Source organism: Dendrobates tinctorius, unplaced genomic scaffold (genome assembly GCF_039654945.1).
Source record: "Dendrobates tinctorius isolate UK_male_01 unplaced genomic scaffold, ASM3965494v1 ptg000160l, whole genome shotgun sequence".
Taxonomy (NCBI): domain Eukaryota; kingdom Metazoa; phylum Chordata; class Amphibia; order Anura; family Dendrobatidae; genus Dendrobates; species Dendrobates tinctorius.
In genome coordinates, this window is record NW_027361827.1 from 9,447,344 (window position 1) to 9,473,263 (window position 25,920).

The 25,920-nt window shown below is 43.9% G+C and overlaps 1 protein-coding gene across 1 annotated transcript in view; it reads right to left on the reverse strand.

Annotated features, from left to right (window-relative positions):
• TRIM14 (tripartite motif containing 14) overlaps positions 1-25,920 on the reverse strand; it is a 119,177-nt gene that overhangs the window by 70,725 nt on the left and 22,532 nt on the right. The window lies entirely within an intron of this gene.

Below are 25,920 nucleotides of genomic sequence, written 5' to 3' on the forward strand. Positions count from 1 at the left end.
AGCACTGGTCAAACTGACCAGAAACCAAAGGTGGCGTCACGAATCATCTCAACTTTATCCTCATCACTCTACCCCTTTTACATTGACCGCCTGAGGCCACGGACCGGGTCACTGCCACTGTGACATCTCCCATTGACATCAACGGGCCCGGCACCGAGTACCCAATGGCCTCTGGGGGCGAGTCAACTTTGACGTCACGAACAGGATGACAAAGCCCGGTACCACCGGGTCCTGTGTGCTGAAGATTTATTACATTGGATATTGCTGAAAATGTGCAAAACAACCAAAATGATAGACTGTAAAATGGACTCTCAAAATGGCCGCCGGCGCGGTGAAGAACTGCGTGACAACATGGGTGGCCCTAAGAAAAGAGCACAAACTGTCCTGGGCCTTCCCTGCCTGAACTTCTATGCAACAGCAACATGGCCTACCCCCAGAGGGGTTCGTATACTGGCTTGGTATGGAGGAAGAGGAAGAAGGCGCTGCCCCAGGAAGGAGGAGCAAAGCCCCGTGGCGGGAAGGGAGCCCAGAGAGAAGCTGAAACGCCAGGATGCCATGATGGAAGAAGGACAGAGACCTGAAGAGCGCGAAGAAGAGGAGCCTGCCTTCCCCGGCACACCAGTCGAAGGCTCTGGCCCTGCTTCCGTGATGGACCGTCAGCAGCTGGAGGAAGAAATCGCCATGCTGAACCGCAGTCTGTGGCTGAAGCAGGAAGCCCTGCGGACCTTGGACCGGCAGCGCACCCAGGAGAGGCCTGCAGAAACGGTACCTCCACCACTGGTACCCTCCACCGCTGCACCAGTTCCACCCCAGGCAGCACCTGTGAAACCCGCGACCGCTGCTATGCCATCGGCAGCGCCTGTCACCACTTCCACGCTGCTGCCACCGCTGGGCGCTGTCTGCCAGGAGGAGTTACCTGAGGACCCGGGAGCTGAATGTGAAGCAGAGACCGTGTTCCTGCCTGGACCTGGCGCGGCCGCGCAGGTCCCACTGGAGGCCTCAACAGACCCTGAACCAGCACCTGCAGCACTCCAGTCAACGCCCGCTGATCAGGCAGCTCCAGCAACTACCGCTGCTGCCGGCTGCCATCCAGTGCCTGCACCGGAGCCAAAACAACACCGTCAGGAAACATCAGGTACGACCGCCGCCCCTGCAACCGGTTTCACCCCTGAGTTTCCGTCCACCACGTGCAACAGGCCGGTACTTCGCATGGAACAAATGGAGGAGTTGTGTTCTCAATTCCAAGATGCTAAGCTGACTGCGATGGAGAAGTGAAAGAAGTCCCTGCTGAAAAGAGCAAAGCTGGAGCAGATGTGGCCCATTGGCGTCTTCTGATCTCGGCGGAGGAGCCTCAGCAGCTGATGGGTGTTACCATGCATCACGGATTTCCCCTACCTGAGATTCGTTATCCTCGCATTTCCTCATGCAAGCAACAAGACCACCACTAAGTACATTTCTAATTGAACTGTTACCCAGGAGGGTATGGGCACCGTTGTGCCCTTATTGTTTTTTGCTTCTCGTTGTTTTTCCCAGTTCGCTCAGTTGGCACCCATTTTATTGAACTGAGCGATCATGAACTTGGAGTGATCCAAAAACTTTGTTGTAAATAGTTTGCGCCTCTTAAGGTGCTCTCTCTTGGTTTTACATGAACAATCTTCAACAAGGACTACCTCAGACCGAGTTCAACTTCAGCTACAGAGACACTGCAAGAAATCCCGGCTGGGAGCGGTGTCCAGCCCTTGCAAGAATTACTGTTGTCTTACTGTGAAGTATTTTATAATGTGCCTTTTGAAAATGTTGATAGCAATGTTTAGCTGCAGTATTAGGAGTGAATACTTTGCAGAATTTAGCCTCATAGTTATGCTTAATAAAAAAAAAAGTTTTGAATAAAAATTTGAATCCAGGTGACGAACCAGGAGTCAGCGGTTGTCACCTATGGGTCTAGAAGAAACAGCAGAATGTGAAAATGTGAATGATAAAGGAAAATACATTGCAGCGGGGATAGTAGGCTCTGAACTGGTAGTGAAATTCTTAGCAATGGTTACTACCAATAGCACTTTAAATTAAGTAAAATGTTAGATTATAGGTAGCCTGTTAACTTGTTCTGCAATGTTTAAGAGTCAGTGCCTCCCATATTGGGAAGTTTAGTTTAAAAATTGTTTACCTGTTACAAATTTTTTTTAAAATGCATTTTATGTTCCTTATTTAAAATCTTTGTTTCACTTGCAGACCGCGGACGTGCTGTGTTTAATGGGGGGTATGTGGCGCCCCTGAGGGTTCAGTCACCACAGAGGTACTGCACCTCCTCCTGAGGTGTGGTACCCCACTATCCAGGTAAGGTGGAGACACCTGACCACACTCCAACACTCGCATCCCACTCGCTCACCAGTAGTGTAGCAGAGCAACCTTTGTGGCTCCCTGCTTGGAACATGAAGAGTGCTGGGAGGTGGGTGACGCTTAGACTGCACAAGAGAGTGGGAGAATATTAGGAAATGGTCAGTCTGTGAGAGAAGATCCCCTGAGAGGGATGGAGTGAAGGAAGTGCTGCAACAGACTCCTGTGACCTGGAGCTGCTGGCACAGGAAAGAGCCATAGAAAGCCCGATTCTTCAGAAGGAGGATAGTTTAGTATGGAACTTAAGGAGGAGAAGAGAACTAAGGACTAGGGTCAGAGCAGAGCCATTCCTCAAGTTTGAAGCGCATGGCCGGGGTCCGGACCCCAAGGTTGTATGGATACTGATGTTCCTGCAGCAGAAACCGGAGGAATAGAAGTCATCACCACTTTATTCCCTTCTAAGACTTGGGGGCACAACAGCAACATTGGTGAGCCGGGACATGATAGCGAGGAATCCCCGAAGCAGGCTACAGCTGTCTGCCGTACAAGTAGAGTTCTAAGTAACATCAAGAAGGAGGAACTTGAGTTTAATACGCAACTACAAGTACTTCAGATTAGGCGCTAGTGTGGAGACGTTCAGAGAAGGCACATGTTGGAGGAGTGCTGGAAAGGTTTACTTTACCTTGCCTGGGAGTTGGCTGAGCCCCTGACCTGGAGGACACGGCTCCGAAGCGGGCATCTGTGTGCACCAGACTGTGAGTAAAGCCTTGGAACTACATGCCCTTGTGTCCTCCACTTATTCTTGCGCCTTACACCCGGCTCAGCTACACCATCTCCCCACTTGCCAACCTCATCTACACTGCCCTGGGACTACAGCTCCACCTGTGGGGAGCTTCAACATCATTGCTGCACCACACCATCTGTCCCAAAGAAGCAACCCTGCAGCGCTGGTCAAACTGACCAGAAACCACAGGTGGCGTCACGAATCATCTCAACAACTTTATCCTCATCACTCTACCCCTTTTACACTGACCGCCTGAGGCTACGGACCGGGTCACTGCCACTGTGACATCTCCCATTGACATCAACAGGCCCGGCACCAAGTACCCCACGGCCTCTGGGAGCGAGTCAGCCCCATTGGTGTGATCGGCATCTACTATACACTTTTGGTAAATCCTATGGGTATGCCATGAATGTACAGGATGGGAATGCCAGATGAAACGTGATGTATCTGGGGGCCAAAAAGGCTAAAATACAAATATTAAAGGGGTGTGTACAAAATTAGAAAAAAAATCTCTGCTTTCCTGCAAAATACAGTGTCCTCGGGTTACATCTGGCATTACCTCTCACTTCCACTGGCCTGAAAAGGCTGATTTGCATTGAAATACACAACTTGATGGCAGGGGAGCTGTTTAGAGAAGAACTTTGCCATGTTTATCCCAAATAAGCCGCTATTAATCAGTCTGGGCTCACACCAGTGTGTAATGCTGTAAATAATTTTGCAGGAAATCTGTAAAACAAATCCATGACGAATCATGTGGATATTGGGGAAGATATGTCTGACTTTCTTGTGTGTTATAAAAAGAAAAAAAAGTCAATGATTTGAAATCCACAGAAAAATATACAATGCATTGTATATAATACACCTCAGCTGCTGAACAACCTCATTATACATCTCAGTTAGTGCATAACCACATAATACAGACTTCAGCTGCTGCAGAACCTCATAATACACCTCAGCTCCTGCAGAACCTCATAATACACACCTCAGCTGCACCAAACCCTTATAATACATACCTCATCCACTGCAGTACCATATTATACAAACTTCAGCATCTGCAGAACCTCCGAATACCTCAGCTTCTGCAAAACAGCATAATAGAAACCTCAGCTGCTGCAGAACCACATAATACACACCTCAGCTGCACCAAACCCTTATAATACACACCTCATCCACTGCAGTACCATATTATACAAACTTCAGCATCTGCAGAACCTATGAATACCTCAGCTTCTGCAAAACAGCATAATAGAAACCTCAGCTGCTGCAGAACCACATAATACACACCTCAGCTGCACCAAACCCTTATAATACACACCTCATCCACTGCAGTACCATATTATACAAACTTCAGCATCTGCAGAACCTCTGAATACCTCAGCTTCTGCAAAACAGCATAATAGAAACCTCAGCTGCTGCAGAACCACATAATACACCTCAGCTCCTGCAGAACCTCATAATACACACCTCAGCTGCACCAAACCCTTATAATACACACCTCATCCACTGCAGTACCATATTATACAAACTTCAGCATCTGCAGAACCTCTGAATACCTCAGCTTCTGCAAAACAGCATAATAGAAACCTCAGCTGCTGCAGAACCACATAATACACCTCAGCTCCTGCAGAACCTCATAATACACACCTCAGCTGCACCAAACCCTTATAATACACACCTCATCCACTGCAGTACCATATTATACAAACTTCAGCATCTGCAGAACCTCCGAATACCTCAGCTTCTGCAAAACAGCATAATAGAAACCTCAGCTGCTGCAGAACCTCATAATACACCTCAGCTCCTGCAGAACCTCATAATACACACCTCAGCTGCACCAAACCCTTATAATACACACCTCATCCACTGCAGTACCATATTATACAAACTTCAGCATCTGCAGAACCTCCGAATACTTCAGCTTCTGCAAAACAGCATAATAGAAACCTCAGCTGCTGCAGAACCACATAATACACACCTCAGCTGCACCAAACCCTTATAATACACACCTCATCCACTGCAGTACCATATTATACAAACTTCAGCATCTGCAGAACCTCCGAATACCTCAGCTTCTGCAAAACAGCATAATAGAAACCTCAGCTGCTGCAGAACCACATAATACACACCTCAGCTACTGGCAGAACATCATAATACACACCTCAGTTATTGCAGAACCACATAACACACCTCAGCTACTGTAGAACCAAAGAATACACACCTCAGCAGCAGAGGAACATCATAATACATGCCTTATCAGCTGCAGAACCACCTCAGCTGGATATATAACAAAATACGGAGATGAACTTTTGGTAATGACTAAACACTTATTTTCCACCATAATTTGCAAAATAAATCTTGCCAAATCAGACAAGGGTGATTTTCTGGATTTCGTTTCTCTTTTTGATTCTCATAGTTGTGGGCTACCTATGATGTCAATTACAGGCCTCTCTCATCTATTTAAGTGGGAGAACTTGCACAATTGATGGCTGACTAAATACTGTTTTCTCCACTGTAACAGTGCCAGCATCAGGAGCAGCCTCTCTGGGCTGTTACAGAGTCAAAATGGCACTAAAACAAGATGTCCACTATTTACATGGAGAGGGACATGTGATTTGAGCAGCCAGTGACACAAGCCATTGTGTCAGGACATTGTGGGTGCTTCCTGCTCCCTCATTGGCTAGCCGCAATGTGCACACAAAGTTAGGGGAAAAAAAATTACTGCCATGCCTCTGAGCTCTGCAAACCCCCGACCCTCATCAGACACGTTCGTGATACACCATCATTATCGTTGCTAAAGTGCTGAAAATACTTTTGTGGCAACGAAAATATTTTCCCGCACTTTTTGCCAAATGTTACTGATTTTTCCTGGTTTTATAAAATTTTGCTTGTGTTTCCGATCACGAGTCCGAATGTGCCATATTCGTGCCGAATTTATGTTTGGTGATTGTTTTCCGAACAAATTCGCTCATCTCTAATTCTGGCCTATTCAGCGATATTTTTGGACAACTTTCTAATAAAAGTTTCTTTCTAGGGGTCCTTGTTTTGTTCTGGTTTGTTTGCTGTCAGAGATTGACTATGGCATTTAAAATGTTAACAGCTGCGGGTGGATCATGATCAGATCAGCTATCATGTGCCGGAAAAGGTGCAGGCTCATCGCCGAAGCCCACACCAAAAAGGGAGAGGCACCCTATGACAGACGCTGGGTGTTAAGGAGTTAAGACAAGGTAGGTGAAAGTCCAGTGTAACCCTGCTATTCTTGGAGTATAAACATTTCCTAAAATTGTTGACACACATGTCATCAATTTCCAAGAGTAGAAATATTATAATTTCACAGTTTTTTGACAGAGGGGAGAAGCCAGGGAATAACAGGATGACAGGTGGATTAGTCTGGCAGCAGAGTTTAGAATAGATTGGATGGGTGTGATAGTATAAGGGAGGCAACAGAGCAGGAGGTTGCAGGAGTCAAGGTGGGAGAGGATGAGGGGCATACACTAGTGTTTTTGCAGATTCCTGGTTGAGGAATCTGCGAATTCGGGAGATATTTTTGAGTTGTAGTCGGCATGAAGAGGAAAGGTCTTCGATCTCAGATTTGAAGGAGAGATCAGAGTCAAGCCATTGATTTGGATGGATAGATCAGTTGGGGGGTTGAATGAGAAGGTGGAAAGATGATGAATTCAGTTTTGTCCATGTTAAATTATAGAAATCTAGTAGAGAAGAAAGATGAAATAGAGGACTAACATTTTGGCATTCCGGTTAGCAAGGACGTGATATCAGGTCCAGAGAGGTAGATCTCTGTGTCATCATCATAGCAGTGATACTGAAAGCCGTGAGAATCCAAGAAGAAGGTGTAGATGGAGAAGAGCAGGGGTCCTAAAACTGAACCTTGGGGTACACTGACAGATAGGGGACGAGATGAGGAGGTGGTACGTGAGTGGGAGACACTGAATGTCCTGTGTTAAATATGAGGAAATCCAAGATAAGACTAAGTCTGTGATGCCAAGACATGAGAGATTCTGTAGTAAGAGCAAATGGGACCACTGTGTCAAAGGCAGATGGCCAGTCCAGAAGGAGGAGGAAAAAGTAGTGTTGCTTAGATTTGGTGGTCAGTAGGTAAACGAGGGAGCAGGAAGAGAGGTTTGAGGACAGTTAAAAATGGACATGTTCCACTAGTTTTCAGGCATAGCGGAGAAGTGATATGAGGCAATAGCTGTACACAAAGGAAGGGTCAAGGGAGGACTTTTTGAGGAAGGATGGGATCAAAGTATGTTTGAAACATGAGGGGAAGGCAATTGTTAGTGACAGGTTGAACTGGTGGGTTAGTTTTGGGATGAAGACTGTTGTAAGGTTTGGAATAAGGTGGGAGAGAATTGGGTTAAGTTCACAGGTAGTAAGACATAATTTGTAGAGTAAAGAGGAAAGCTGATCTTTCATGATGGTGGAGAAGTTGTTTTTGGAGGAGGAGAGTTGAGTAGTTATGAGGAAGGGCTGTGGGGACTTTAGGCAAAAGCTTTGTCTTATGATGTCAATCTTTTGCTTAAGGAATGAGACTTCAGCTGAGATGAGTGAATAGTGAGGGGGAGATGGGTGTGAGATGGGGGGTCGAGGAGAGAATTGAAAGTACTGAATAGCTCTTTAGGGTTGTGAGACAGGGATGATATGAGAGATGAGAAGCAGATTTGTTTTGCTGCAGTGAGTAATTGTGCAGCATTTAGACAACTTCTATTACTGGACGGGCTACTCGAATCCCTTTCTTTGGCAGCCACACAGGGGTATGCCTTGTAGTTAATGGCTAGAATGTGCTCCAGTGGATGGCAAGCTCTGCATCAAGTGACCTCTCCTCCTCTTCCTCCACTTTAGCATCACACACAGTACAGTCCTCATAATTGGCACCTGAATTACCCTTGCTACCCCGCATCATTGTTGGCAGATATGCAACAGATACAGACTTATTTGTGTGCAGGAGGAGTTTTCACTTTTCTGACAGTAGATGGCGATGTTGTTACTGTTATATGCTTAGTTGAATGTAATACATATACTTGTTGTACTTTGGTTTCATTTTCTCTCTGGTAAAAGGTTGTTTCAGGCTTCCTGTTATGCTGTATTAAGAAGCTGATGCATGTACCTCATGTTCTGTGAAGATAAAAGTTGAATAACACCATATAATCTACTCTTACAAGTTTCTTCTGCAACCAAACTATGCAACAGGTTATGGGCCCAGCATAGAAGAATAAAAGGACTTGGTGAGAATAAACAGAAAGTAAAAAGCACAATTTCTAACCCACATGCAGATCACTGGAACGGTACATTTAAAGTAACTGATATAGAGTCATCTACAGGCGGGTTAATTGACTCAGGAGCAACAAGTCACATGACTAGTGATAAAAGCTTCTCTACTGAACTTGATGAAAATAAGAAGGAAGCAATTTATCTTGCAGATGGGAGTAAAATAACTACAGAAGCTATTGGACAAGGAATGCTAATTTGTCCTGATAGATTTGGGCATAATTAAAAATTACTAGTAAAGGATGTGTTATATGTTCCAGGACTAGAAGGAGGATTGTTATCCGTAAAGAGTCTGACAACCAAAGGACTTACTGTAAAATTCAAAGATGATAATTGTACAATCCTAGCAGGAGATAAGGTATAATTGATGTCAAAGCAGGTGGACAATTATATCATCTAGACACATTAAAGGAACAGATGAAGTTATGTACACATGATCACGAGAATTGTATTCACATGTGGCATAGACGTTTAGGACACAGACATCCTGAGAGTATAATGGTGCTACAAAAGAAGAATTTGACAAAAGACCTATTGATATCTCATTCCTCAATTACCGTAAAATGTGAATGTTGTATGAAATCTAAAGCTACAAGAGTATCTATACTTAAAGAGAGTGAGACAGAAAGCACAAGACAACTTGACTTGGTACACACTGATGTATGTGGACCCATGAAAGTGACCACATCAGGAGGTAATAGATATATGATGACCTTCATAGATGACTACAAGATACACAAGATACTCAAGATACACAGTCACGTCAGAACAAAAGTGAAGTTTTTGAAAAATTATAAGACTATGTGACAAAGTCAAATAACAAGTTTCAGAGGAAGCCTGTCATGATCAGAAGTGATAATGGAGGTGAATTTACAGGACACCAAATAGAAAACTACTTAAGACAGAATGGAATAGAGCATCAAAAGACTGTTCCATACACACCTGAACAGAACAGGGTAGCAGAAAGAAAAAACAGAACTCTGACTGAAATGATAGGATGTACGCTAACAGACTCCAAACTACAAGAGAAATACTGGGGTGAAGCAGCAATGACAGCTACTTATCTACAAAACAGACTTTTTTTTAAGAAAATTGAAAAAAAAAACATATGAACTGTGGCTAGGTAAGAAACTAAGTGTGAATCATTTAAGAGTTTTTGGTTGCAAAGTTTTTGTGTATATTCCAGAAGAAAAACGCTCCAAACTTCAATATAGAGCCATTGAAGGAATATTTGTCGGATATAGTGACAATTGTAAAGGATGCAGAATCCTAGATCCCAAGAAAGACAGAATCATAGTGAGTAACAGTGTGACATTCATTGCAGATCTAAATGATGAAATAATGACATAACTGGAAACGAAAAATGAGAGAAACGACGGTGATATAACTGCAGAAACATCTGATGAGAAAGAAGTGGAAACCTATGAAAATCAAAAAACTGAAAGTCAAGAGATACAGCTCCATACAGATACAGAATCAAGACGCTCAATAAGAGAAAACAAGGGAAGACAACCTCAACATCTTTCATACAAGGCAAGTACAAATAAAATTTATGAACCTACATCTTGGGAGGACACATCTCAACTTTCAGAAGAAGAGGCCAACAGATGGATAGAGGCTGCAGAAATAGAAATAAAATCCATGCATGATTCAAAGACATGGACACTGACAGAACTACCAAAGGAAAAAAGGCTATAGGATGTAAATGAGTTTTTAAAGTAAAATACCAAGCAGATGGCACAGCTGAAGACCATGATGAGACATTTGATCCAGTTGTCAAACACACCACAATCAGAATTGTGTTGGCAGTTGGAGCAACGAAACATCTGGATGTAAAGGCAGCATTTCTGAATGGAGACTTAACAGAAGACATTTACATGGAACAATTCCCAGGATCCAAGGATAAAAGGAAACCAAACATGGTTTGTAAGCTACAGAAAAGTATAAAGTCACAGAAGTACTCATAAATGAAAATTTTCAGAGAAGCAGAGAAAATCCTTGTCTATATACAAAGAGACAGACAGACATATGGATCTATGTGCTGTGGACGATATTTTAGTTTGTTTTGAAAAAGAAAGGGATGAAGCGGAGATAGTGAAAATTGTGGATCAACACTTTGAGATCAAAGATCTGAGAAATGTGAAACAGTACCTAGGAATACAGATAAAAAGAGAAGAAGATGGGAGTTTCCTTCTTAATCAAAATCACATGATTCAAGACATAATCAAAACATTTGGATTGAAAGATGCAAAACCAGTAAAGTCTCCAATGGAAACCAACTATCTGAAAAAAATAAATAATGAACGGAATCTGTTAGGCCTCTTTCACACATCAGTTTTTTGCCTTCAGGCGCGATCCGGCTTTTTTTGGAAAAAACGGATCCGGCAAAATGCAATGCCGGATCCGGTTTTTCCCCATTGACTTGCATTAGCGCCGGATCGTGCCGGATGGCATTGCGTTTCATCCGTTTTTTACCGGATCCGGCAACTTGTCTCATTCCGGCGTCTTGAAAAAACGTCTACTGTAACGTTTTTTGTCTCCGGCGAAAAAGCCGGAAGCGCCGGATCCGGCGCTTCCAGCTTTTTGCTACAATGAAAGTCTATGGGCGCCGGAATGCGCCGGATCCAGAAAAAGACGGATCCAGCCACCGGATCCGGTTTTTTTAAGTCTGCGCATGCTCAGATCCAATTGGCCAGCCTCCAGGAACAGAGACGGATCCAGCAAAAAAACGGATCCGTTTCTACAGTTCTCCAAAATTTATGCCGGATCCGTTTTTTCTAAAAAAAGCCGGATCATGCCTGACGGCAAAAAACTGATGTGTGAAAGTAGCCTTACCGAATAATGAACAATACAGAAAGGCAATGGGAAAATTATGGGAATGGGAAAATTATTATATCTTGCAACTATTACAAGGCCAGACATTGCAACAGCAGCGGGAATTATGAGCAGGAAGGTGTCAAAGCCAAGCAAAATGGATTGGAATGCAATGAAGAGCGTAATCCATTATTTGAAAGGGACTAACAGTGTTAACCCCTTAACGTCCATTGACGGACACAGTCCGTCATGGCCGGGTGTAGGTTCCCGCACCATGACAAACTGTGTCCTTCATGCATTTGAACTACCACTGCATGTAAACACGCAGTGGTAGCTCAGTGCTGACAGCTGTCATAGACAGCTAACAGGCAGGGGAAGAGGTGCAATGACCCATGCTGTCGGTCCCTTTACCCAGAATGCTGTGATTGGTCAGTCAATCTGACTGACCGATCACAGCATGATCGGGCAGGAGACACTAAAATTTTAGCTTCTCCCGCCCGGTCAGTGCAGAAGCTCAGTGCTGCCAGTGGCTGAACTTCCTGCACTAACAGCCAGGAGTGGCAACCACGCTGCCCCTGGCTGTTAACCCCCTAATTGCTGTGATAGAGCGCGATCGCAGCGTTCAGGGGGAGGCAGAGGGACGGGAGCTCCCTCTGCCTTCTGATCAGCATCCCCGTGAAGTAATCGCGGGGCTCGATCTCTGCCATGATGACCCGGGGTTGTCATGACAACCCCTGTCATCAAGCTACGGAAAGCCTCTGAGACCATGCTCACAGCATGGTCTCAGAAGCTTCCTCCATAGGTATAATACATTGCAATAAATCAAAAAGAAAACCAGCTCACCAGCGAAGGCATCTTGCTTATCAGAGCACGGAGACGCCGTGTCAGGGCACTTGGACGATAAATGGAAGAAATTCTCCAGCTCCACAATGTTGTGAAAAACAGACCTCTTTATTCACATCAGATGATTACAAAGTGGGAGTAAAATGCCAGCATAGGAAATGAAGATGCTTGCGTTCTCAATGCGTTTCTGGTGTCTAGGCACCCTTAGTCATGAAACCAAGCATCACTAAGCACAGCGCTTTTAAGCTATGTCCGGTCGGCACACCGGTAAAATGATTAACAATCAAGCAAGTAAAAACATATGTGACTGAACAGAATTAAAATCAAAAGCACTGAAATAGATATTATTTCCTTTGTAAATGTGCTATACTTATAATGTATATATTGTATATTGTTGTGGCTGCACTTGAGGTCATATCTATTTCAGTGCTTTTTAATCATTTTACCGGTGTGCCGACCGGACATAGCTTAAAAGCGCTGTGCTTAGTGATGCTTGGTATCATGACTAAGGGTGCCTAGACACCAGAAACATGTTGAGAACGCAAGCATCTGCATTTCCTATGCTGGCATTTTACTCCCACTTTGTAATGATCTGATGTGAATAAAGAAGTCTGTTTTTCACAACATTGTGGAGCTGGAGAATTTCTTCCATTTATAATACATTACAATGCTGGAAAAAAATAAAAAATATTATTAATAATAATAAAAATTCCCTAATAAATGCACATTTTTATGTAAAAAATAAAATAAACAAAAAAAGTACACATTTGGTATCGTCGCGTCCATAAAAATCCAATCTATAAAAAAGCATCACCCTAGTTAACCCGTTCAGCGAACGCCATAAAAAAACACAAAAAAAAGTACAAAATTATGCTTTATCATTATACCGCTTGGAAAAAGTGGAACAAAACGCGATCAAAAAGATAAATATAAATAAAAATAGTATCACTGAAAATGCCATCTTGTCCCACAAAAAACAAGCCACCATACAGCTCCATCAGCAGAAAAATAAAAAAGTTATAGCTCTCAGAATAAAGCGATGCAAAAATAATTTTTTCTATAAAAGGTTTTATTGTGTAAAAGCACCAAAACATAAAAAAAATATAAATGAGGTATCGCTGTAATCGTACTGACCCGAAGAATAAAACTGACTTATCAATTTTACCACACGCACAACAGAGAAAGAAAAACAATTCCTGAATTGCTGGTTTTTGTTCATTCTGCCTCTACAAAAAATGGGGTCACTTGTGTGGGGATTCCACTGTTTAGGCACATGAGCGGCTCTCCAAATGCGACATGATACCCGCAGACTATTCCATCAAAATCTGCATTCCAAAACGTCACTATTTCCCTTCCGAGCCCTGACGTGTGCCCATACAGTAGTTTTCTCCCACATATAGGGTATCAGCGTACTCAGGACAAATTAGACAACAACCTTTGGGGTCCAATTACTCCTGTCACCCTTGGGAAAATAAAACAATTTTGGACTAAAAGATCATGTTTGTGGAAAAAATATAATTTTTTTATTTTCACGCCCGGGCGTTATAAACTTTAGCGAAACACCTGGGGGTTCAAAGTTCTCACCACACATCTAGATAAGTTCCTCGGGGGGGTCTAGTTTCCAAAATGGAGTCACTTGTGGGGGGTTTCTACTGTTTAGGCACATGAGGGGCTCTGCAAATGCAACATGACGCCTGCAGACCATTCCATCAAAGTCTGCAATCTAAAACAGCTCTCCTTCCCTTCCAAGCTCTGCCATGCGCCCAATCAGTTGTTCCACCCCACATATGGGGTATCAGCATACTCAGGAAAAATTTCACAACAACTTTTGGAATCCTATTTCTCCTATTACCCTTGTGAAACTAAATATTTGGGGGCAAAAAGGTCATTTTTATGGAAAAAAAAAAAATAAGATTTTTTATTTTCATAGCTCTACGTTATAAACTTCTGTGAAGCACTTGGGGGTTCAAAGTGCTCACCACACATCTAGATAAGTTCATCGGGGGTCTAGTTTCCAAAATGGTGTAATTTGTGGGGGGGTTCCCACAGTTTAGGCACATCAGGTGCACTCTCGAAACGCAATATGGCGTCCGATCTCAATTCCAGCCAATTTGTGTTGAAAAAGTCAAACGGCGCTCCTTCCGCTCCTTCCCTTCTAAGCTCTGTCATGCGCCCAGACAGTGGTTCCTCCCCATATATGGGGTATCAGCATACTCAGGACAAATTGCACAACAACTTTTGGTGTCCAATTTCTCCTGTTAACCTTGGGAAAATAAAAATTTGGTGGCAAAAAGATCATTTTTGTGGAAAAAATGTTTTTTATTTTCACTGCTCTACCTTATAAACTTCTGTGAAAAGTGCTCTCCACACATCTAGATAAGTTTCGGTGGGGGTCTAGTTTCCAAAATGATGTCACTTTTGGGGGGTTTCCACTGTTTAGGTACATAAAGGGCTCTCCAAACACGACATGGCGTCCGCTCTCGATTCCATCCAATTTTACGTTCAAAACCTCAAACGGCGCTCCTTCCCTTCCGAGCCCTGCCGTGCGCCTAAAGAGTGGCCTCTCTCCACACATAGGGTATCGTTGTACTCAGGAGAAATTGCACAACAAATATTGTGGTTCATTTTCTCCTGATACCCTTGACAAAATAAAAAAAATTGTGTCCGAAGTAAAATTTTTGTGAAAAAAAAGTTAAATGTTCATTTTTTTTCCTTCCACATTGCTTCACTTCTTGTGAAGCACCTGAAGGGTTAATAAACTTCTTGAATGTGGTTTTCAGCACCTTTAGGGGTGCAGTTTTTAGAATAGTGTCACTTTTGGGTATTTTCTGTCATATTGACTCCTCAAATGTGACGTGATCCCTAAAAAAATGATTTTGTAAATTTTGTTGAAAAAATGAGAAACGCTGGTCAAATTTTAACCCTTCTAACTTCCTAACAAAAAAATTTTGTTTCCAAAATTGTGCTGATGTAAAGTAGACATATGGGAAATGTTATTTATTAAATATTTTGTGTGACATATCGCTCTGATTTAATGGCATAAAAATTAAAAGTTTGAAAATTGCACCATATTTCCATTTTTTTCATAAGTAAACACAAGTTATATCAAAGAAATTTTACCACTGACATGAAGTACAATATGTCACGAAAAAAAAATTCTCAGAATCAGTTGAATCCTTTGAAGCCTTCCAGAGTTATAACAACATAAAGTGACAATCAGTTTTCAAAATGAAAGCCTTGTCATTAACCTACAAAGTGGCTTGGTCCTTAAGAGGTTAAACTAACACTACCTGCAAGTGAGAAATGCATTTTAATGGGATACCTTGATGCAGACTGGGCTGGAGATCCAATTGACAGGAAATCTACCAGTGGCTATCTTTTCTTGATCTCAGGCGGAACAATTAAGTGGACTAGTAAGAAACAATCTATAGTAACACTGTCGTCGACAGAAGCAGAATATGTTGCCACAGCACATGCCAGTCAAGAAGTTCTATGATTAAGACAACTGCTAACAGACTTAGAACAACAATTGGGACCAACAAATATGTATGAGGACAATCAAGGATGTCTAGTCCTTGCTCAGATGGAAAGAGTTAATCCAAGAAATAAACACATTGATTTTAAGTTTCACTTCTTGAGAGATCAACAGGAACAAGGAATCCTAAATTTGGGGTACTGCTCAACTGAAGATATGACAGCAGATCATGAGCCGGAACATGCGCAATTAATATGTGTTAGTCTGGGAATCTCACTGCACTAAAATCAGAACTAGTGGTCCTCGCCAACCACTGGCAACCCCATTAACCACATCTGCTGCTTCTTTCTCCTCCATCAATATGGCAAGTGTTTTCGCACAGTTCTCCGTCAGGCAGAACCTTCACTTGTTTACCAGCCAGTGGTGGTGAGTATGGGCCCGTCAGCTGTTACACAGGTGGACATGCCTGCTGTTTTTGACCGATCTCAGACACCAAGCACATCACATCTTTCTTAACCCACCATAACATCCCCACCTGCACCTCACTCACAGTCCAGCAGTTTTTCGTATTCACCCTTCTCAACCCTCTGTCAGCACAACAGCCAGCCCTGATAATAAGAACTACCGCAATCTTTCCAGCCTAAAACCCGTGCCATTGACACCCAGCCCCCTGCTCCCTCTCTCTGGAGCACTTTGGAATGCCCGCTCCATTTGCAATAAGCTTCATGTGATTCATGACCTCTTTCTCTCTCGCAATCTTGCCTTTCTCGGCCTCTCAGAAACCTGGCTGACACCCTATGACACCGCCTCCCCTGCTGCGCTGTGTTATGGCGGCCTCCACTGCACCCACACTCCTCGCCCTGGCAACAGGCACGGTGGAGGAGTGGGTCTTCTCCTTTCTTCCAACTGCACCTTTAACCCAAATCCCGCCTCTTCCCTCCCTAATCCTCCCCTCTTTTGAAGTCCACTCTGTCCGCATCTACTCTCCCTCCAACCTCCAAGTGGCCGTCATATACCGACCTCCAGGCCCGACGACTGCCTTCATTGACCAATTCTCTACCTGGCTTCTTCACTTTCTTTCAACTGACATCCCCACTATCATCATGGGTGACTTCAACATCCCCACTGATACCCTTCAGTCAGCAGCCTCCAAACTCCTGTCCCTTACTTCATCCTTTCGACTTCCTCAGTGGTCCTCAAGAGCCACTCACACAGATGAACACACATTAGACCTGGTCTTCACCCACATCTGCTCTCTTTCTAACTTCACCACCTCCCCTCTCCCTCTCTCTGACCACCATCTACTCACTTTCTCATCCCTGTCCTCCTCTCCTGGCACCCATGTCCAGCAACATGCACACCCTCGCAGAAACCTTGCACACCTAGACACCCACGCGCTCTCTGACTATTCTACCACTGGCATCCATATCCTCACTCAAAACACAGAAAGTGCCAATGCTTTCTACAATGCCACTCTCGCATCAGCTATTGACACGGTCGTCCCTCTCGTTCATGGCAGAATGTGATGTACCAACAGACAACCCTGGCACAATAACACCACTAAAAAGCTTCGGCAAGTGTCCAGGGCTGCAGAGCGGCATTGGAAGAAAACAAATTCGCAAGATGACTTCACTGCATTCAAACAGGCAACACTCGCTTTCAAATCTGCGCTCACCTCTGCTAAACAGGCCTACTTCACAACCCTCGTATCTTCCCTATCCTACAATCCCAAACAGTTATGCAAAGCTTTCAACTCCCTTCTCCGCCCACCACTGCCCCCTCCAACCTCCCTCATCTCTGCTGAGAACTTTGCCACACACTTCAAAAATAAGATCAACCAAACAAGGCAAGTCTTCATTGTTCAACCACCACAACACCTTTGTATACCAGACCAATGCCCAAACCCCATAACCTCCCTCTCCAACATCACTGAAGAGGAGCTTAATCACCTCTTCTCCAAATCGCACCTCACAACCTGTGCACTTGACCCCATCCCATCCCACCTCCTCCCCAACCTCACCACCACACTTATCCCATTCCTAACCACCTCTTCAACCTATCGCTAATGTCCGGTACCTTCCCTTCTGCTTTTAAACATGCCACAATCATGCCTATCCTTAAAAAGCCAACCCTTGACCCAACGGCTATGTCCAGCTATCGCCCAATATCACTGCTCCCATTTGCTTCCAAACTTCTCGAGCTGAACTTTCCTCCCACCTCTCATCTAACTTGCTCTTTGACAATCTACAATCTGGTTTCCACCCCCATCACTCCACTGAGACAGCCCTGACCAAAATTACTCACAACCTACTTACAGCCAAAGCAAACAGACAATACTCTATACTCCTCCTTCTAGACCTGTCCTCTGCTTTCAACACAGTTGACCACTGTCTCCTACTACAGATCCTCTCCTCCTTTGGCATCAAAGACCTCGCCCTATCCTGGATCTCCTCATACCTTTCAAACCGCACATTCAGCGTCTCCCACACCACCTCCTCATCCCACCCTCTCTCTGTTGGAGTCACCCAAGGCTCTGTTCTAGGACCCCTACTCTTCTCAATTTATACCCTTGGTCTGGGTCAACTCATAATGTCCCATGTATTCCAGTACCACCGTTATGCTGATGACACTCAGATCTATCTGTCTGGCCCAGACGTCACCTCTCTGCTGTCCAGAATCCTGGAGTGTCTATCAGCCATATCCTCCTTCTCCTCTCGCTTCCTCAAGCTCAAAGTGGACAAATCTGAACTCATCATCTTTCCTCCATCTCACAGATCTTCCTTACCTGACTTATCTATCACAATTAATGACATCACGCTTTACCCAGTACCGGAAGTCTGCTGCCTCGGAGTAACCCTTGATTCTGCCCTGTCCTTCAAACCACACATCCAAGCTCTTTCTACCTCCTGTCGCCTCCAACCCAAAAATATTTCCAGAGTCCGTCCTTTCCTCAACCCTCAATCTACTAAAATGCTTGTGCATGCCCTCATCATCTCCCGCCTCGACTACTGCAGCATCCTTTTCTGTGGTCTCCCTGCTAACACCCTCGCACCTCTCCAGTCCATCCTTAAATCTGCTGCCCGACGAATTCATCTCTCTCCTCGCTACTCCTCCCCTTCTCCCCTCTGCAAATCTCTTCACTGGCTTCCATTCCCTCAGCGTATCCAGTTCAAATTACTAATACTGACCTACAAAGCCATCTATAACCTGTCTCCTCCATATGTCTCTGAACTAATCTCCCGATACCTTCCCTCACGTAATCTATGGTCATCCCAAGACCTCCTTCTCTCCTCCACACTTATTCGCTCCTCACCCAACCGGCTCCAAGACTTCTCCCGAATAGCCCCCATCCTCTCAAATTCTTTGCCCCAACATGTCCGACTATAAACCACATTCGGGTCCCTCAGACGGAACCTGAAAACCCACCTCTTTGAGAAAGCCTACAGCCTGCAATGACCCCGCTACCTCCTCACCACTACTGGAGATATCACCTCAACCAACACCGGAACTGCTGCAACCCACTGACCTACTGTCTCCTTCCCCACCATTCTGTAGCATGTAAGCCCGAAAGGGCAGGGTCCTCTCGCCTCTGTATCAGTCATTGTAAGTTTGTTTACTGTAAGTGATATCTGTAATTTGTATGTAACCCCTTCTTATGTACAGCACCATGGAATCAATGGTGCTATATAAATAAATAATAACAGTAATAATAATAGTTGTAGTGCTTTTGGTTCAGTTGAGTTTGATGGAGAATTATGTTCAGAGAAGTAGAGAATGGGCTATATATAAAAATGATTAGAGAATGTGACAGGCTGCCCTAAACAGATGTGTTTCTAGTAGGCAGTGCCTAAAATTGTGTAACTAGTGGTTAGTCCTAATTTCTTGAGGTAGAGAGGGGAAGAGGTGAGTTATCTAGGTAGGAGATTGACCAGAGCTGGACAGAGACCAGATCAAGTGTGTTACTGTATTTGTGTGCCTCAGAGGTTGAAAGTTGTGAGCGGCCAAGAGAAGTGGGTAGAAACAGAAGCTGGGATGCAGTTGGGAAGTTGGGGCTGTTGATGTCTCCCAGGATAATGGTTGGCAATTCTGAGGACATAAAGTGTGGCAGCAAGGCAGAAAAATGGTCAAAGAAGTGGGTGGGTGAGCTTGGGGGACGGTATATGACTACTACTCTGAGAGAGAAGAGATGGAGGAATGGAAGACCCTGATGGTGAAGACCTCAAAGGAAATATGGCATCCAATCGGCCTGTATTTATTTAAAAAAATGTATTGGTGGTGGCAGCGTGTAGTGTAGGTTTATCGTGGAATTAGCAGTGATCATCCAGAGGTATATACACATGAACACAAGAACTGGAGGGCACCACTAATAGGGATCTCCCGTTACATTCTAAAATGATACATGACAAAAAAATGAGGAAAGTAGCATGCAAACAACAGTGATCACAGCTTAAATTGTATCAAAAGAGTCTTTCAAATGACAACAAAACAGCACTGCAAAGTTAAAAACACTTAAAATTGCATAATGCAAAAAGCTATACAATGACCCGCAATAGGGCCGTGCCCTTGCCCATTCCCTAATAACTTTTTCCCTTCTAGCTACAACAAAAGCACATTAATCATAACAAACTTGATCAAAACAAAAACAGCACAAATAGATAATGAAAATACACACACTGATACTACACAAATACAGCTGTATAATTCAAAAGGTGCTGCAAAAAGGATAGAATAGAACGAGGGGGTCAAAGGTGGCCCACCAACGACTAAACTGGTGCAGCGATAACCTCTCCCAGGACACAGGGTGAGCTTGTACTAAGCAATACAAATGACCCAAATGAGTGGCCAAAGAGTCTTAAACACCCTGGACCTGGAAACAGTGTAACCCACATGGAGCAAAATGCCAATAGTAGAGGGTGGAAGGAGTGAAGGAGGCAAGGGCAAAGGAATGCCTAACGAGTATCGCCAGAGGGACTGGCTTCTTCTGGGGCACTGACTGCAGTGCGGTTTAGAGTGTCTTATATACCTGTATATAATCAGGAGGCCGTGAACAGCTGGGGACAAAGGACCCATGTGTGTTCGAAAGTCCGGAAATGACATGTGCGTGCTGTAGTACCCGAAGTAGGCAGAGCGCATGCATGAATGTGTGCACGTGCTATGAAGGTGGCAAGGTTTACAAGAGTGGTGCACAAATATGGCTGCCGGAAGATACACTGTGCAGATGGCAGATGGCATGTGCGTGTTATAGTACCGGAACTATACACTTCGTCCTGGACAAAACTTATTTTGTCTTCGATAGAAATTTCTACAGGCAGTCACTGGTACTGCTATGGGGGCATGCTGCGCACCTTCTTATGCAAACTTTTTTTTGGGGTAGTGGGAGGAAACGGTGGTCTACAAGCACAAAAATTTTGACACACATTCACTTAAATGGCTCAGGTATATCGATTAAATTTTGTTGCTTTGGACAGGTAGAGGATTGTAAACAATTCATTGTTGATCTGAATAACAATTCCTTTAACATCAGGCTTACTTAAAATATCTTGTACACCTCAGTGGAATTCTTGAATCTCAAACTAACATTGGAGGGTTCGTATGTCTCTACCACCCTATACCGTAAACCAACAGCTACTAATCACTGCTCCAGTTTCCGTCCTAGACACCTGTAAAATGGTATCCTCACAGACTAATTCCTCCGGCTGAAGCGCAACTGCAGTGTCATGTCTGATTTCCAGTCTGAAGCCAAAAAGTTGACGGATCACTTTAGACATCATGGCTACCTTAAGAGGATCATTTCCTCCGCCTATCAAAGGGCTAGAACCAGCACACGCTCAGAACTTCTCCAAAGACACACATGAGTCCTCTAAGCCTCTGGGCATTATCACCACCTACAACAATCAATGGCAAAATGCTGAATCGCAGTTGGGGAATCTTGTTGAGTGAGTCCAAACTGGTACCCCACATTTCTAAGACACCAAGTATGATAGCGAGAAGAGCTAAAAACCTCAAACACCTGCTATGTCATAGCCATTATGTGCGCCCAACAATAAAACTGAATATAGGTACTAGGGTTGTTGCCACTTTTCCGTGTGGGAGCTGTAATGTGTGCCAGTACATGATTGCCCAGGATGGGCTTCCGTTAACCATCTTCCCTTTCCAGATCAGGCCCAAGAGGACCTTCTTCAACTGCAAGACTCGCTGCCTTGTGTACGCCCTGATTTGTGATCACCCCAATGTCTACGTGGGACAGACCACACAGGAGCTGCATAGAAGGACACAACAACATCTCTCCAACATCTCTACAGCTAAAAAGGACCTTGAAAAGGGGAAAAATATAACATCAGTAGCTATGCATTTTTTTGGATGCTCATAATGGTCGCTCTACAGGACTTAAAGTGATGGGTCTGGAGGAGGTCCCGTTGAATATCAGAGGGGGGACGTGGTTAAGAATCTACTTAACTACTTAGATGTGAATCTAAATGGATCCAAGACCTGAATAGCCTTGCTCCCCATGGTCTCAAGGAGGAGCTGCTTTTTACAGGCTTTTATAAACAAACCTAATTTTGTTTGTTTGCTTCTGGCAAGAGTTTCTGGACTATGTTTGGCCTTTATTCCATTTTTTCACCTTTTTCCTTCCTCATAGATTCAAAAATCCAAAAAGTATCCTCTGGAACCTTGGATTAACCCCACTATTCTGGTGCGATCTTGGTTTCCTGAGCCTCGAGATATCCTGACATACCCTATTTTGATCTGGACCACTCTCTTCAGTTCTCCCCTTCTTTATCACTGAATCTGTGATTCGAATTTTATCCATCTCCTCTTTTATTCATGTGTTTACTTGTAGTCTGGTATTGATAATATTTGTATTTGGTGCCCCTTTGGGACTCTCTATTTACTCCCTTCCACCTTTGTGGCCTATTGCGGGTGTATATTTTTACCTATAGGAATGCCATTTTGATTGATACCTTTTTTTCTATTTATCGTTGGCCATTTTTTGATATCGTGGCAAGTTTTGTACATTTGGGACCTCCCCCCCCCCCTTCTTTTGGGTTTGCAATCTTTTGGTGACTATTTCAGTCACTTTTTTAACAATAAAATCTTTTTGCAAAGTCTGTATGTTTGTTTTTCTTTGCATACCTTTGTGTGTCTGCTGTACTAACCCCCCCTTTATTTTCCACAGTCATTTTTCATGTATATACTCTGACATTAGCATAGCAGATGAACTGGTTTTTATCTGCTTTAGACCATGGTCTCCTGCACATGATACTGACATAAATGTTGACATAACAATTTTTCATATTTTTGATGAGGTCTTTCATCTTGCGCAGTTTCTCCTCCCCCCCCCTCATGTTTTTCAAAAACTTTTTACTCGTTTTGTATTATTTTTCATTATTATTACTTATGTTACCAGTGTTATTACTCCATTTTTTTTTACTTTGTTTCTCTTATTCTTATACATATGTATATTTCCCTTACCAATTAGTGGTTTATGTATATGTATTTCACACTAGTTTTTCTTTATTATTATTTTTATTATTATTATGATTTTTTATCTTCATTTCTACTTCCCTTCTTTTTCCTTAGGTTCCATCTGTGAATTCTATTGTTTACCCATTGAGTCCCATCTTTTGGCCCTATTTTTTCCAGGCCCCGTTCTATTGTTATTATGAGCGTAATGTCTGGACCACCATTACTATTTCATTTGTATAAGGGACAGCATCATTGCTACTGCACATGTGCAGAACGGCGATGTCTGGCGGCTATAATGGTGCGCCGCCTCCATAAATCTATGACCACTGCGCATGCGTCGACCCGCGAATGCGCTGTGTGTGCTTGGCAGCCATATTTGTGCACCGCTCTTAAACCTCACCACCATCACAGCAAGTGCACATATTCACGCACGCGCTTTGTTTAGTTCCGGTACTATAATACACACATGCCATCTGCCGACTCGCACATGCGCAGTGTGTCTTCCGGTGGCCATATTTGTGCACCGCTCTTGTAAACCTTACCACCTTCATAGCGCGTGTGCACATTCATACATGCGCTCTGCCTACTTCCGGTACTACAGCACGCACATGTCATTTCCGGACTTTCGAATGCACCTGGGTCCTTTGTCCCCAGCTGTTCACGGCCTCCTGATTATATACAGGTATATAAGACACTCTAAACCGCACTGCAGTCAGTGCCCCTGAAGAAGCCAGTCCCTCTGGCAATACGCATCGGGCATTCCTTTGCCCTTGCCTCCTTCACTCGTTTCATCCTCTATCGGCATTTTGCTCCATGTGGGTTACACTCTTTCCAGGTCCAGGTTGTATGAGACTCTTTGGCCACTCATTTGGGTAATTTGTATTGCTTAGTACAAGCTCACCCTGTGTCCTGGGAGAGGTTATTGCTACACCATTTTAGTCGTTGGTGGGCCACCTTTGACCCCCTCATTCTGTTCTGTCCTTTTTTGAGCACCTTTTGAATTACACAGCTGTATTTGTGTAGTATCAGTGTGTGTATTTTCATTATCTATTTGTGCTATTTTTGTTTTGATCAAATTTGTTATGATTAATGTGCTTTTGGTGTAGCTAGAAGGGAACAAGTTATTAGGGGATGGGCAAAGGCACAGCCCTATTGCGGGTCATTGTATAGTTTTTTGCATTATGCAATTTTAAGTGTTTTTAACTTTGCAGTGATGTTTTATTGTCATTTGAGTAAATACTCTTTTGATACTATTTAAGCTGTGATCACTGTTGCATGCTACTTTCCTCATTTTTTGTGAGGTATATACACATATTCCATGCTTTGTAATCCAGAGGTGTATATGCCGTGTGCTCACTGTTAGTTTTCCACTAACTAATTATTGGGAACAGCCTGCGGGCCTCCTCTGTTGATCATCGTCCAATCGAGTAATTGTCTGGACGATAGGGGCCAGATGAAAGCTGTTCACTCAAAAGATCACAGCAGGTGGTTCTGCCTGACTCCTGGTCTGTGATCTCTGTGATAATTGGTTGAAATCCTTGACAATTTGGCTGGTCAATCCAATCTGTTGGCCACAGACATGCAGCCTTTCTGCCTTGTGGATACAAGTGGTTTCCGAAAGCTGATGGCCGTCACAATCTCCAAGTACCAGTTGCCAAGTCAACATTACTTCTCTAAGAAAGATGGTCCTGCTCTACACCAGCATGTCACAGACAACATCACCTGTTCCATGAAAAAAATATATGTCTGACAGGGTGCATTTCAACACTGACACCTGGACAAGCAAGCAAGAACAGGGGCATTATATTTCACTGACTGGGTACTGGGTGCCTGTGGTGGCTGTGGGGACAGGTGGGGAAGGAGCTGAACCACAAGTCTTGGAATCCCTAAGGCTTGAAGGGTGCTTGGGGATGGAGAACTAAACCACTAAACACCATAAGAAGGGAAACTAAACTACTAGACAACAGGGGTTGGAGATCTAAACTACTAAACGCCCTGGGTTGGATAACTAAACCACTACACACCAGAAGATGGGGAACTAAACTACCAGACAACAGGGCTTGAAGAAATAAACTATTACACACTTAAAGTAGGATAACTAAACCACTACACACCAAAAGATGGAGAACTAAACTACTAGACAATAGGGCTTGAAGAAATAAACTGCTAAACACCTAAAGTTGGATAACTAAACTACTACATACCAGAAGATGGAGAAGTAAACCAGTACACACCAAGGGATGGTAAACTAAAATCACTAGACAGCAAGGTGTCACTAGACAGCAAATCTTGGAATCCCCAAGGCTTCTGTATCTAACCCTTCCTCAACTGCTTATGCCTCCAACACCTCCTGTAGGGCCTCCACCTTTGCCCTCAACTTCTTCCTTAATGAAACACCCTTTCCAACAGTTAAGAGACAATCCCCCTTCTCCTTCGTACTGCGTAGCCAGTGAAAACTGCAAACAGGCAGTGTTTAAATTAATATGCCTTGGACAATGCAATCACACAGCTCAAGCTTTGTTGAAAGCTATCCAGGCCATGTTTGAGCAATGGCTGTCTCCACAGAACCTGGAGTCAGTGAAAGCCGTGTGCGATAACGGTGCAAACCTGGTGGCTGACCTACACCAGGGCAACCTTGCACACATGCCTTGCATGGCTCACATCTCAACCTGGTGGTACAGCAGTTTCTACGTCACTGTCCCAGTCTGGATGCGCTGCTGCAAAAAGCACAGCTGCTGTGTGCTCATATCTGGCATCTACACCACTCTTGTCATCGACTTTTATTGCTAGAGAGGTCTTTCGGGCTACCGGTTAACTGGTTGATATGCGCTGTGCTGACACAGTGGAATTCCACTCTGCAAAAGTTTGGTAAAGTATGACATTTTGCATGGTCTGGCCCAATGCAGTGCAAATGTGTAAC